Below are 14,545 nucleotides of genomic sequence, written 5' to 3'. Positions count from 1 at the left end.
TATTAAAGCTCTTTCTTGTCTGCTGTGTAGCGGAGGGCATTTGGCTTATCTCTTATTATTTCCCAGTGAGGCAGAGACTTGAAGATTTCAACGTAGGTTAAAACTCAGTGCCAATACAATATTAACCTGCTTTCTTGTCTGTTGTATGACGGAGGGCACTTTGTGTACCATTGCAATTTCCCCCGTTTCCTTTTGCACTTTCGCATGTTTCGTGGTAAGAATGGTTGCTCGTAAGTCCCCACGCAAGCTCGAGTCTCTCTAATTTTTACATTCGAGGTCTTTTCGTGAGATAATCGGAGGAGGAAATAACGTATTAGCTGAATCAGTGGACGATAAACTTAAAGAAAGGTGAAATTTATCACATGTCTCTGTTGTAATCTCTTAAAAATGTTTGAAATTGATCTAAAAATTTAACGTACGCCAGATAAAAAAGCAGAAAATAGTTATTTGAATAAAAACATTTTGCTACGACACGTTTTGAAAACGGACTAAAAGATATAAAATAGCTCCTCCAAGCCCCATATAGATTCCTAACCCCATACACACAGTCTTGAAAATTTGTGCTCGTGAATATTTAACAGTTACGAAAGTACTTGTAGAACTGAAAAAGAAAAACGTGGGGCCCATGCAAAACATAATTAATACATGAATTGTTCGCCTCCTTACTATTATCTACTGCATGCACCTAACGTGTTTCATTTTAAATTCTAGAAGTTCATAGCTATTAAAAATTCATAAGCACAAATTTTCTGGACTATCCGTATGCAGTTAGGAATATGTATGGAGCTAGGGTAAATATTTTTACTCTTTTCAATCCGTTACAAAATGTGTTGCATTAAAAAGTTGTTCATTTAAATAATTATAACAATATGGGTGACTAAAGATCGAAATAGCCCTCTGAATTCGTTTTCTTTTTCTTTTGGTTTCTGGTTCTCGGATCAGCACGTAGTTGTTGTGTTGCACTTATTGTTAAGAAGAGTGGGCCTAAATGTCGTTAGTGAAACGTAATCAGATTTTACACTTATTCACTTTTTGAGTCTGACATTCATTATTTCTAGATTGTGACTCTGTGATGTAGTGACATGGTCTCTTTGTATTCTTCTAGAACTATGGCGGATGATCGCCAGACTCTTTACTTCCTGGGAAGGCGCCGAAAGCGCGTGGATCTTAAAAGAGGTTTTCCATTGTTATTATTCCTTTCCACGTGCGGCCAACAATATCTCTATACTTACTTACATATATTTCTGAAAGAACAGACACTGTTGACGATCCACAGACGTACGAAAAACTTCGAAATTAATTCGCTGATTGCGAATTCATTGATATCAGCTGCGTCAGGTATACATCTTGGTTCGGGTCCCTGTTCGGCACAAATTTTCTTATGTCACTATCAGGTAGCTACATCTAATACAGCTGATGTCAAGGAATTCCCTGTCAGTGAATGAATTTCGAAAACATATTGCTGTATTTCCTTCGCGTCCATTTTGTGGATTAAAATCACCCAGTACGAAAGTCGTTTTGGGTTTTCGCAGTTCTGTTAGCCACCATATTCCTGAATTAGTTTACATTTACAGAGCCCTGCTTTTTATCAGTTCTTGGCACATGCGCATTAATAAAATTATGGGTTTTGATTTCCACTGTGCATTTTAGCGTGTCTGTTACTTAAGGAGTTCAACGTTTGCCTTAAGAATTTTGCTGTTGATAGCAGAGAATGTCCTGAGACCTGGAGCCATGTTCGTCACTTGCTTCTGAGCTTTGCTCTTAATGAGACGATATACACTTAATTCAAAACTTTCGTCACCCGTTAAGAGAGTTTCTTCCAATGCTGTTGCCAGATTTTTATTTTCGTGGATAGCTTATGTGAGTTGTTTCCTCTTGCCTTTTTCGAAAAAAGTTTTGCGCCACCACGGTTCCCAGAACTCCTGAAGATAGACTTTGACTTGGATATTGTATCACAGACACAGTCCCTTTGACTGTTTAGAGATTTCACTAAACCCGCCCAAAGAAGTAAACAACCATGCCTGAGCAGCGCTTATTAGACGGAGGGGGTACTACAGACGATCATTTCCGATCATTCCACCAGGAAGGAGGTACACGGCTCGTGTTGTCTCCAGTTCAAGCATGCCTAGACGGCCAATACCAGGTTCGATCGCGTCCGCATTGTTACTTTGTACCAGGAAGAGCTCTCAACAAGGGAAGTGTCCAGGCGTCTCGGAGTGAACCAAAGCGATGTTGTTCGGATATGGAGGAGATACAGAGAGACAGGAACTGTCGATGACATGCCTCGCACAGGCCACCAGAGGACTACTACTGCAGTGGATGACCGCTACCTACGGATTATGGCTCGGAGGAACCCTGACAGGAACGCCACCAAGTTCAATAATGCTTTTCGTGCAGCCACAGGAGATCGTGTTACAATTCAAACTGTGCGCAATAGGCTGCACGTCCATGGTGAGGTCCATCTGTGCAACCACGACACCAAGCAGCGCGGTACAGATGCCGAATGGACCTCTCAGGATTGGCATCACGTTCTCTTCACCGATGAGTGTCGCATATGCCTTCAGCCAGACAATAGTCGGAGACGTGTTTGGAGGTAACGCGGTCAGGCTGAACACTTTGCTGTTTTGGGGTGTCATTATGTGAGGCCGACGTACGCCACTGGTGGTCATGGAAGTCGCCGTAACCGCTGTATAATATGTGAATGCCATCATCCGACCGATAATGCAACAATATCGGCAGCATGTTGGCGAGGCATTCGTCTTCATGGACGACAATTTGCGCCCCCATCGCGCTCATCTTGTGAATGACTTCCTTCAGGATAACGACATCGCTCGACTAGAGTGGCCAGCATGTTCTCCAGACATGAACCCTATCGAGCATGCCTGAGAGAAATTGAAAAGGGATGTTTATGGACGACGTGACCCACCAACCACTCTGTAGGACCTACGCCGAATCGACGTTGAGGAGTGGAATAATCTGGACCAACAGTGCCTTGATGAATTTGTGGACAGTACGCCACAACGAATACAGGCATGCATCAATGCAAGAGGACGTGCTATTGGGTATTAGAGGGACCGGTGTGTACAGCAATCTGCTGTACATAACGAGAACCAGCTATGCGTATGCGACCTGTATCACGACAACGTTACTCATTAGAAGAATTTCAGAATCGCATTTCTTGACGCTTGCTGGTCTGGAACAACACAGCATGGGGTCAAGGACAAACTTGTTCCCCTATCAGATTTTTAAAACTCACAGTTGGCAACTTTAACTCAATTCTTGAATGCATGCTGCAATAAAATCAGCATCTAACAGAACTATACAACACATCTGCATTAATACAGATATATATTTCAGAACTTCCCAGATCATTACCTATATCATTACTAACAGGACACTAGAAAGCTAACATAAATGCTTTTCATGATGTTTTACAACTTCTAGAAATTGAGGAATGTAATAATTCATACAGAAACAGAAACTTTTCACGCAATAACACCAGTTATCATGACGGACGTAATAGAAGACAGTCACAATCATTTCATGACAACAGAGACAATCGGTATGCGAGTAACAGACAGTATCAACATCATTATCAGCGAAACGAGTATTTTAACAGATCACCACAGAAACATTATCGACAATATTTGAGCGTTTTCCGAACCAACCAGCAACCATACAATATAGAGGTAACATGAACAATACTTCACATCAACTGTCTTGGTCACACTCATACTCTCAGCCTAATAATTATGGCAACCGTTATGTACAGAGAAATCTGAACGCTCATAGTCAGCAGCCATGCCAACAAAATCATTATGATCACAGGCAACAAAACTCAAATTGCAGAGAAAATGACATATGGAAACAGGAGAAATGACAACTCAAGAAGGGACTATTTCAGGACTCAACAGAACTTTTCATTGAATGAGTCAGTCAGTCGCTTCCATCCATGGCAACATATTTCCAATAATTCGGAACCACAACGATCAGTACAAACAGTGGAAGTTTCGTTTCCCAACACACAGAGACTCAGCAGCAGGGGACAACAATGACTAGAGGCCCGGAATCCAGAGGATGATCACGACGAGTCAATACAACCCATTCTGAAGACACTACCGAAAATATTAGCTGTTTAGCAGATAGGGATAGGCTGTTACGTGAAAATTAAGAACCACAGAAACATTTATCGTTCAGTTATCAGTATTCGGATAGGAGGATACACTTTAAACATGGTTCTAAACTCTGGTTCTATCATCACAGTACTCAGTGATTGGTTTACAAACATAATTCCGATGAAGCTTGTCCAACTTTACCCTCACAAAGAAGTAAAGTAAAAGGGCTGCTTCAGCAAAAGAAGCTGATGTCAAAACGAAAACACATTAGGAATTTACAGTACAGTACGTTTTTTTGCAAAATTTTTGACTCTTCCTGTGCTTACAACACAAGCAGTTCTTGGTATGGACTTCATGAAGAGAGATAAAGTCGTTCTTGATTCCAACGATTCATGAATCTTGCTTCGTAACAATGATACGCAGATCAAATTACACTTCGAGCAAAGCTGTTCAATGCAAGAGAAAAATGTCAACAGATCACATATTTTAACTTCAAATAAAAGTATGAACTGGTATGTGTCTCACTACACTGATATAGATGGAGATGACGAATCGAACTTAGATATATCTCAGGCAATACAGGTTAAAGTAGATAGCTGTAGCAGCATCAGACCGAGGTAAGCAACAGCTACAACAGATTGTATAGTGTAATGCTCACGATTTTTACAACGTTCCTGGAACTAATCATCTTTCGAGAGGAAACTCATAATGCATTTTTAGCCAGGCCCTATACTATTCGTTTCATTTACAGAGGAAAGTTTAAACAGCAAATTGAACCTATAGTCCAGGAAGCTATCATTGAGACAGCAGGTAGCTCTTAACTATAGCCCGCTACACACTGTGCCAAATAAAGGTTGCTCTCTGAGACCTTTCTTGATTCAAGACAAATTAACGAAATTATTCTACCACAAAAAGACGAACATCAAACGTTGGATTAATTACTTCAGAAATTTCATGCTGTTACCGTATTTTCTACTCTTGACGTGAAATACAGCTTTTGGCAGATTGAATTACACCCGAATGTCATAAATACACATCCTTTCTTACGCTTTGGAATTTACTATCGATTTTGCACACTACCTCTCGGTTTAAATATTTCATCGGCAGCTTTTGTCAAAGGTTTAAATTCCACTCGCCTGAAAGATTTAAAGAGCAGAATCATACTCTATGTCAATGCCATACTTATTACAGAGAAAACTTAATATCAACAAAACAGCTCTCTGTACTCTTCGCGCGAAACCGTTTCAGATCATGGAATCACTGTCAACTTAAGTAAACCCAAACTTGCTAAATCTTCTATTAAGTTTTTAGGACATATTATTTCAGCTTCTGGAATCCAACCTGATTCAGAAAAACTTCAGGTCATTTTTTATGTTGAATTTCGAACAACGAACAGGAAGTCAAAAATATCTTAGACCTCATAAATTTCTTTCATCGTTTCATTCATTACAAGGCTCTTGACATTCTGTGATTATGTCAGTCGAATGGTAAAAGCACAAAATGGACTTGGGAGAAATGGGCGCAGAGAGAATTTAATACACTGAAACAAGCTTTACTTGGTGCACCTTTACTTCCCCATCCTGACTTTTCTCATGACTTCTGTATAACTACTGATAGTTCCAAGGCAGCTCTCGGTGTGTACACAGTTAAGGAAATTGTAGAAAATAGTGTAATAGTTCAAGAACTATTGTATTTGCTAGTCGCGTTCTATCCCCTTCAGAACGTAATTATTCTATCACTGAACTAGATGCGTTAGTAATTTTTTGGACATTTAGTAAGTTTCCACATTTTTCTTAGGAAAACACGCTAAAGTTTGCACAGATCACCGCGCTTTGCAATTTCTGATGACTGCCAAACTTTCCCATTATCGCTTTTTGAGATGGGTATTGTATCTGATTTGAAGAATTTAGCTTCACTCCTGGAACAGAGAACATTTCAGCTGACGCTTTTACGCGATCTCTTGTAGGAACACTGACCGTTTCATCTACTGATTTTTCTCAATCCAAGTTTAGTTTACTGTCTATACAACAAGTAGCATTTGAAAACTACGTTTCTTCAGCTTTGTTCTATATTGCCAAAGAACAAAACAGGGATCCGATATGTAGAAACATCAGCCAGCAGTGATGTGACCAAAACAACTCTACAACTAGACGCAGTTATCTAGTAAGGAACAATAATTTGTTTAAATGACTGAACTCCGACAGCACTAAGGATTTAATGAACATAAGGATTTGATGAATATGTGGTACGTTCATCTAAGCTATACATACTGTGGACCAAGAAAATGTTTTCACATACTTCAACAGTCTTCTTATTCCTTCACTATGGAAAAACGAATTCGTCATGCTCTGGCTAAATGTAAACTTCGTCAGAACGCTAAAACAACCACTACCTCACATTTTGCTCAACTATTTCCAATCATTCCAGTAAAATTATGTCATTTAGCAACTCTGGATCTATATAGACCTGTTACAACTAGTAAGTAAGGATTTTCTTAAGTTCTTGTCGGTGTAGAGTTTATATACAAATTTTTCTTCGTTCACGTCATTACGTAAAGCGACCGCCAGAACTGTTTCAGCAGCATTTGTCAAGAGTTTCTTAAGAAAAATGGGACATGGTGAAAAGGTATTCTCTGATAGTGGACTACAATTTCGATACAGTCTTTGGATTCGTACACTGAATAATAGAAAAATTAAACCCATCTTTATTTCTCAGTACCACGCATCTTCTAACCCAGCTGAAAGAATTATGAAAGAAATACAAAACACACTGAATGAAGTATACTGACTTTTTACGGAGGTCGTAAATTCTTTATCAAACGGCTGTACTTTACTTTCTCGACATTTAGAGCTCAAAATAAACAACCACCAGTCAGAATTAGAGAAATTGTACCCTTTCCCGAATCACAACATTAAGACACGATAAAATTATTGACACTGCTCTTGCAAACAGCAGCAGAGAAAAGGAAACAACTTCAGAAAATAAAACGCATTGACAAAAATTTCAAGGTAGGTCAAAAATTGTTAGTCCAGTCATGGTGACACAGAGCTAAAAAGTATCGGAAATTCTTTTAGATTGACAATGGCCCATTCCACATTCAACAGATTTCCCACCCCAACACTGTTGAGATGAAACATTACAGACCAGACGATTTTGTGCATTACACCTCGTTTCCAATATTAAGCACTTTATTAAATAATTTTCATACATCTTTTACACTATCCAGTGAACATTTGTTAGCAAAATTTTGATGTGACTACCATGAGGGTTTCCTATGGTAAATTGGGTATTTGTACATATTCAGATGCTTAGTCGCATATTATTTCATCCTATGTATGCATATTTTATTGTCAGCTTGTATGGAGGAAGTGAAAGGTTTTTGTCACATGTTAGATTACACAATATGTTTATGTGTGTGTCTAGGTATTATTCCATGTCATTTTGTCTTGTTAGGTGTAATTTGAAAGAGCTTAAGTGTAGAGCTTGGTTTTTTATAGAATGAAGATGGAGCAAATCTTTTTTTTTTTTTTTTGGTGTGTTACCTCATGTTCTTCTGTTAATGTAATTTGCTCTGCTGTTAAAGATATTCATTCCTGTGTCATTGATCATAAAAAAAAATTTCAACTGTATATGTAACACACATTGTGGAAAATCGACAAAGTAATGAGGAAACAACAAATTTGCATAACATGGTAACATCAATTATAATATAAGGTTGACACTTGAAGGTAACATCACATACGTGATAAACAAATTAAATATTTCATACAGGCAGAGATAGTGTTATACTGAGCAATTTGATGGACACTGGCATTGAGACAGACTCATGTGCTTTAAATTCTATGAGCAGAGAGTCATAAGACGCCTTAGGCATGTGTATGGTATAAGATGGATGATATTGAGATTATTTATGATTTTCTTTTTTTCCTTTTGTAGTGAACGTGATGGCTTTGTGATTGTTGGAAGATATGCTGATTTTATCATTATGAGGATTTATGAGATATGTTGTTAAAGAATTATGTTTTATATGCCAAGTGATTAGAGACTTAGTTAGGGACTATGTGCTGATTTTCTTGTAGTGCAAACTTTGAACTATTATACTTTAGAGATTTTTATCTGATGTATTGAATTACTTATGAACTAAGACAGAATGTTGTGGGGATTATATGCTGTTTGATCTGCCATACTGTGATGTGAGTTGTTATGGTCTTTTCAGTACATTCTGGTTATTGAGATTTGTGGTGGATAACAATTATCTTCATGTTCCCTATTTTAGAATTGTTTTGCTCTTCCTTGTTCTAACTTCTTTTCCAGTCAACAGGTAAATGACCCTTTATTTAACCATGATCAGTGTACATAAGCATAACAGGTCAACCATATTTAGTAGCAATGCGGTGTGTAAGACGTTCTTCTTATTAAAACTTCACAGCTTTTCTTGTATGTGGCACATGTTAAGCGTGTTGTTCTTTGATAATTGTTAGTAGGCACATGCATAGAATAAGCAATTTTGGCCACATTTTGGTCACTTCTTTGGCCATATGTTTCAATACAAATTGTTTCCTTTACCAGTTACAATGGCAATTTTGTGCATAAACCCCTACCCCCCTCCCCCTTTCATCCACTTTCCTTGTTAGTGGCTGCTGCACTCGATAATTCCGTAGAAGGTATTATTCTGATTTATAATTATTGTAGATGTGTTTCATATAAGTAGTCTTACATACATGAACACTGATTTAATGTATCATGAAGTTTATGCATTTCTTTTTTAACTTAATTTTTGACACATATTTGTTCATTAATGCTATAATTTTTCTATTCACAGTTAATATCTAGTAAAGAAGCAATATTTTCTTCATGACTCCTTACTTAGATTTCTTTCTTCCACTGATGTGAATAACTTCATTTGTATTTTACTGTGCAATATTTATAGTATTCTATGATTAGCATTAAGATTTTCAACTTTAGCTCTGTACTGTGGACTGGTCTTGACTGCTTCCACTAAACTTATACTTTTGTGCAAACTTACCTTAACTGTTAGTGTAACACACTTCTTTCACTTTTTACATTATCTTACGTATTTTATCTTTTATAACAATATTTATTTCCTGTATTATATTCTGACTGAATACATTCTTGGGATTCTTCATGCGTCGACATCTGCACTGTGACCTGATTACCCAATAAAAGTACATTTTCACAACAAAGATAGGTTAGCTCTCTTCGGTTGGATTTTTGACAAGTTTACTATCAAGTATCAGATATTTGATGAACTCAAATTACGTTCCTGCCTTGGTCTGGAACTTTGCAGCTTGCAGTACGGTTGCGAGACACAATGGCTTTGAATTGCCATTGGAGAATTTATGGACTGGTACTACATCCTTTAAGTATATTCTTAGCCTATTCACACATGAACTCATCTACACTTCTACATGATTTTAACACTGTACTGTGTACGCTCATGTTGTCACCAATTTTCTTTGAATGTTGATGGCAACACCTTCTACGCAATGCTATACATGTTCGACATTTCAGTGAACTGCTGTCTTCATCCTTGTGAAGAAACAAAATTATCTCAGCTATCTCGAAGACTACATGCAGTGTGAATCCATCAGTCATTTTTTATCTATACAAAATACACTCCTGGAAATGGAAAAAAGAACACATTGACACCGGTGTGTCAGACCCACCATACTTGCTCCGGACACTGCGAGAGGGCTGTACAAGCAATGATCACACGCACGGCACAGCGGACACACCAGGAACCGCGGTGTTGGCCGTCGAATGGCGCTAGCTGCGCAGCATTTGTGCACCGCCGCCGTCAGTGTCAGCCAGTTTGCCGTGGCATACGGAGCTCCATCGCAGTCCTTAACACTGGTAGCATGCCTCGACAGCGTGCACGTGAACCGTATGTGTAGTTGACGGACTTTGAGCGAGGGCGTATAGTGGGCATGCAGGAGGCCGGGTGGATGTACCGCCGAATTGCTCAACACGTGGGGCGTGAGGTCTCCACAGTACATCGATGTTGTCGCCAGTGGTCGGCGGAAGGTGCACGTGCCCGTCGACCTGGGACCGGACCGCAGCGAAGCACGGATGCACGCCAAGACCGTAGGATCCTACGCAGTGCCGTAGGGGACCGCACCGCCACTTCCCAGCAAATTAGGGACACTGTTGCTCCAGGGGTATCGGCGAGGACCATTCGCAACCGTCTCCATGAAGCTGGGCTACGGTCCCGCACAGCGTTAGGCCGTCTTCCGCTCACGCCCCAACATCGTGCAGCCCGCCTCCAGTGGTGTCGCGACAGGCGTGAATGGAGGGACGAATGGAGACGTGTCGTCTTCAGCGATGAGAGTCGCTTCTGCCTTGGTGCCAATGATGGTCGTATGCGTGTTTGGCGCCGTGCAGGTGAGCGCCACAATCAGGACTGCATACGACCGAGGCACACAGGGCGAACACCCGGCATCATGGTGTGGGGAGCGATCTCCTACACTGGCCGTACACCACTGGTGATCGTCGAGGGGACACTGAATAGTGCACGGTACATCCAAACCGTCATCGAACCCATCGTTCTACCATTCCTAGACCGGCAAGGGAACTTGCTGTTCCAACAGGACAACGCACGTCCGCATGTATCCCGTGCCACCCAACGTGCTCTAGAAGGTGTAAGTCAACTACCCTGGCCAGCAAGATCTCCGGATCTGTCCCCCATTGAGCATGTTTGGGACTGGATGAAGCGTCGTCTCACGCGGTCTGCACGTCCAGCACGACCGCTGGTCCAACTGAGGCGCCAGGTGGAATTGGCATGGCAAGCCGTTCCACAGGACTACATCCAGCATCTCTACGATCGTCTCCATGGGAGAATAGCAGCCTGCATTGCTGCGAAAGGTGGATATACACTGTACTAGTGCCGACATTGTGCATGCTCTGTTGCCTGTGTTTATGTGCCTGTGGTTCTGTCAGTGTGATCATGTGATGTATCTGACCCCAGGAATGTGTCAATAAAGTTTCCCCTTCCTGGGACAATGAATTCACGGTGTTCTTATTTCAATTTCCAGGAGTGTACTAACACAGAGCAAGGGGATGATTATGACAAATTGTACAGAACTATTATATCTTTTGAATATTATACTGAATTATCTCTCTTTCTTTCTTTTACCTAGTGCACACCGATGTTTATTACTCTGTTAGTGTGTTTGTGCAGGGCGATTTAATGCATTTGCCGTTACTGTAGAAAAGTTACTTTTTACGCTCATCATGTTGTTATTCCATTGTTTCAACTTATGTACTTCCTCTGTTTTACACTTAGCTAGAGAATTTTGCAGACTAATCTTTGTCAGTCACAAATCTCATTTTGCAAAATTCTGGCTGGAGAGGCCGAGGGATAATGAAAGGTGACTGAATACAATTTTGTAGATAGTTTTTGGATGTCTTAGGACGCACATGTATTTTTGTATCGATTAGTTATGACCACCTAGCCTCATCCGAGACACATGACACTGTGCTATCCAGAGACTAGTTAGGTCACCTTTGCTCTGCGAGGACGCATGGGTGTTAAATGTTGCTTCGAAGAGAAGAGAGCGGGAGTTGTAGTGGCATGTCGTGGCAGTGAGCTTGTACATGAAGGACGCAGAACATGATGCTCTTGGGAATAATTCTATTGATCTGATGGAAAACATTAATATTGTAAAAGAAGTATTATCATTACGCACTGAATGAGATGGATTCCTAACATGGATACTATGGTTTTATGTAATTGTAATTTATACTTAAATATTTTATAATTGCTTGCCGGTCTAGGAATGGTAGAACGATGGGTTCGATGACGGTTTGGATGTACCGTGCACTATTCAGTGTCCCCTCGACGATCACCAGTGGTGTACGGCCAGTGTAGGAGATCGCTCCCCACACATGATGCCGGGTGTTGGCCCTGTGTGCCTCGGTCGTATGCAGTCCTGATTGTGGCGCTCACCTGCACGGCGCCAAACACGCATACGACCATCATTGGCACCAAGGCAGAAGCGACTCTCATCGCTGAAGACGACACGTCTCCATTCGTCCCTCCATTCACGCCTGTCGCGAGACCACTGGAGGCGGGCTGCACGATGTTGGGGCGTGAGCGGAAGACGGCCTAACGGTGTGCGGGACCGTAGCCCAGCTCCATGGAGACGGTTGCGAATGGTCCTCGCCGATACCCCAGGAGCAACAGTGTCCCTAATTTGCTGGGAAGTGGCGGTGCGGTCCCCTACGGCACTGCGTAGGATCCTACGGTCTTGGCGTGCATCCGTGCGTCGCTGCGGTCCGGTCCCAGGTCGACGGGCACGTGCACCTTCCGCCGACCACTGGCGACAACATCGATGTACTGTGGAGACCTCACGCCCCACGTGTTGAGCAATTCGGCGGTACGTCCACCCGGCCTCCTGCATGCCCACTATACGCCCTCGCTCAAAGTCCGTCAACTGCACATACGGTTCACGTGCACGCTGTCGTGGCATGCTACCAGTGTTAAAGACTGCGATGGAGCTCCGTATGCCACGGCAAACTGGCTGACACTGACGGCGGCGGTGCACAAATGCTGCGCAGCTAGCGCCATTCGACGGCCAACACCGCGGTTCCTGGTGTGTCCGCTGTGCCGTGCGTGTGATCATTGCTTGTACAGCCCTCTCGCAGTGTCCGGAGCAAGTATGGTGGGTCTGACACACCGGTGTCAATGTGTTCTTTTTTCCATTTCCAGGAGTGTATCTTCCAAAGCCCTCTTAAATCGTGATTCTAATGAAGAGACAAGCCTTCCCTATCTTTGTTGGGAAAATGGTGTGATATCAAGGAGCACATCGATCGTCGAGTGGTTTTGTGCGTATACCTTGAGTGCTATACTGGACCAGTTTTCCGGGATGGAAGTCAGAGGGTTAGATAAAGCAATCAGCCGAATGCTACACCTTTACATCCAAACCCATGTCCATGATCCGGTGAATGGAGGGTTCATATATATCAAGCTTCCTGCGGAAATAGGTGATAAGAAGGCATGTATTAATATGAAAAATAAAACCGATAAGGCTTGCCTTGTATGGCCAATCCTTGCTAGCCAGAGAAATATTAGACAGAATCCAGAGCGCATAGCTCGATACGGTAGATAACTTGACGTGCGTAAGTGTTAAAGCTTTGATGGTATTGACTCCTTCGTCAAGATCTAGGCCACACATAAATTCGAGGCGCAGAATATCGGAATGTCGGTTCATGTTAATGGCCTGGAGAAACGCAAGTCAGATGAGCGGAACAAGTAGGATAAACACATCAGTCGGCGGACTCCACCATTTCCCAAAATTTGCCGGTTAACCTAACATGCATGTGAACATGCTGCTTTTTTCAGATGAGGAAAATAAGAAGCAAGACAGTTATCAATGCTGCTGGATCAGGGACATGTCCCAACACACTTTCTCCCAAATTGGAAAACACAGTGGTAAACAGCAATATTTGCCTAATGTGTCTGTGGCTTGCGCAGTATTCGTGGCTTGATTATGTGTTGTGCTAGTTCAGCAAGATCACCAATAAACCTGTTACCTATTATCAACGTAACAAGGCGTTTGATCTCAACTTTGCTTTTCCCGGCTAATAATCGTCACTTTGCTAAAGAAATGTCCACCTGATATTTGTGTAGCAATGTTGTCTGTAAAGGAGTGTAAATGGCACTAAATTGCAGATCGTTTATCAAATTTAATACTACTGTTATATGAGGTGGAAGCACTTCTCTATAGCAAAATGAACAGTTTGTCACAGAATACTACACACGCACAAAACTGACATATTTTTCCTGTTAAATATTTCATGAAAGTAGTGCGAAATAATCAGACTTCATACATCAGCAGATAATTTATGTAACGTAACGTGCTATCTGCACTTTATTTAATGATTCAATCTAAGTTGAATTTGCCTTTTCAAAGTAGGTTCTGGGCCACCAAATCACAATTATTATAGTTGTTATTTATAACCAACAACATTTGTGTCCGATAAAAATTTCTATTCAAAACTGCCGCTGCAATATTTTACTAAGATGGCGGCTGACATGAGACAATCACTTATCGCTTCTCACTTCATATCCCATTTTACCACAAACAAATAATATATATTAAATCATTTTGCTTTAGCCTCATTATGCATTAAGATTTGAAAATATTCTCAATGAAAATAGCTTATTACTTTTCTACCATTTACTAATAAACTGCGCTGTAAATCGCCAACGCTAATGGATGCGCTCCTTAGTAGCTGAGCGGTAAAATTAACACTCACATAGGATGAGAATTACAATGGATTAAACTTTGAAATAAATAAAAATCATTCCACATCCAAAGAAACTCTATTTTGCGAATATTAATTAACAACACATTACAGTTTCTTACAGACCTCAGTGTTACATCAATAGCGTCCAGTCAGTACAATGG

This window comes from Schistocerca piceifrons, chromosome 8, assembly GCF_021461385.2.
Source record: "Schistocerca piceifrons isolate TAMUIC-IGC-003096 chromosome 8, iqSchPice1.1, whole genome shotgun sequence".
Classification (NCBI taxonomy): Eukaryota; Metazoa; Arthropoda; class Insecta; order Orthoptera; family Acrididae; genus Schistocerca; species Schistocerca piceifrons.
The sequence above is the reverse complement of the archived record's forward strand: the minus strand, read 5'-3'. Positions refer to the sequence as shown.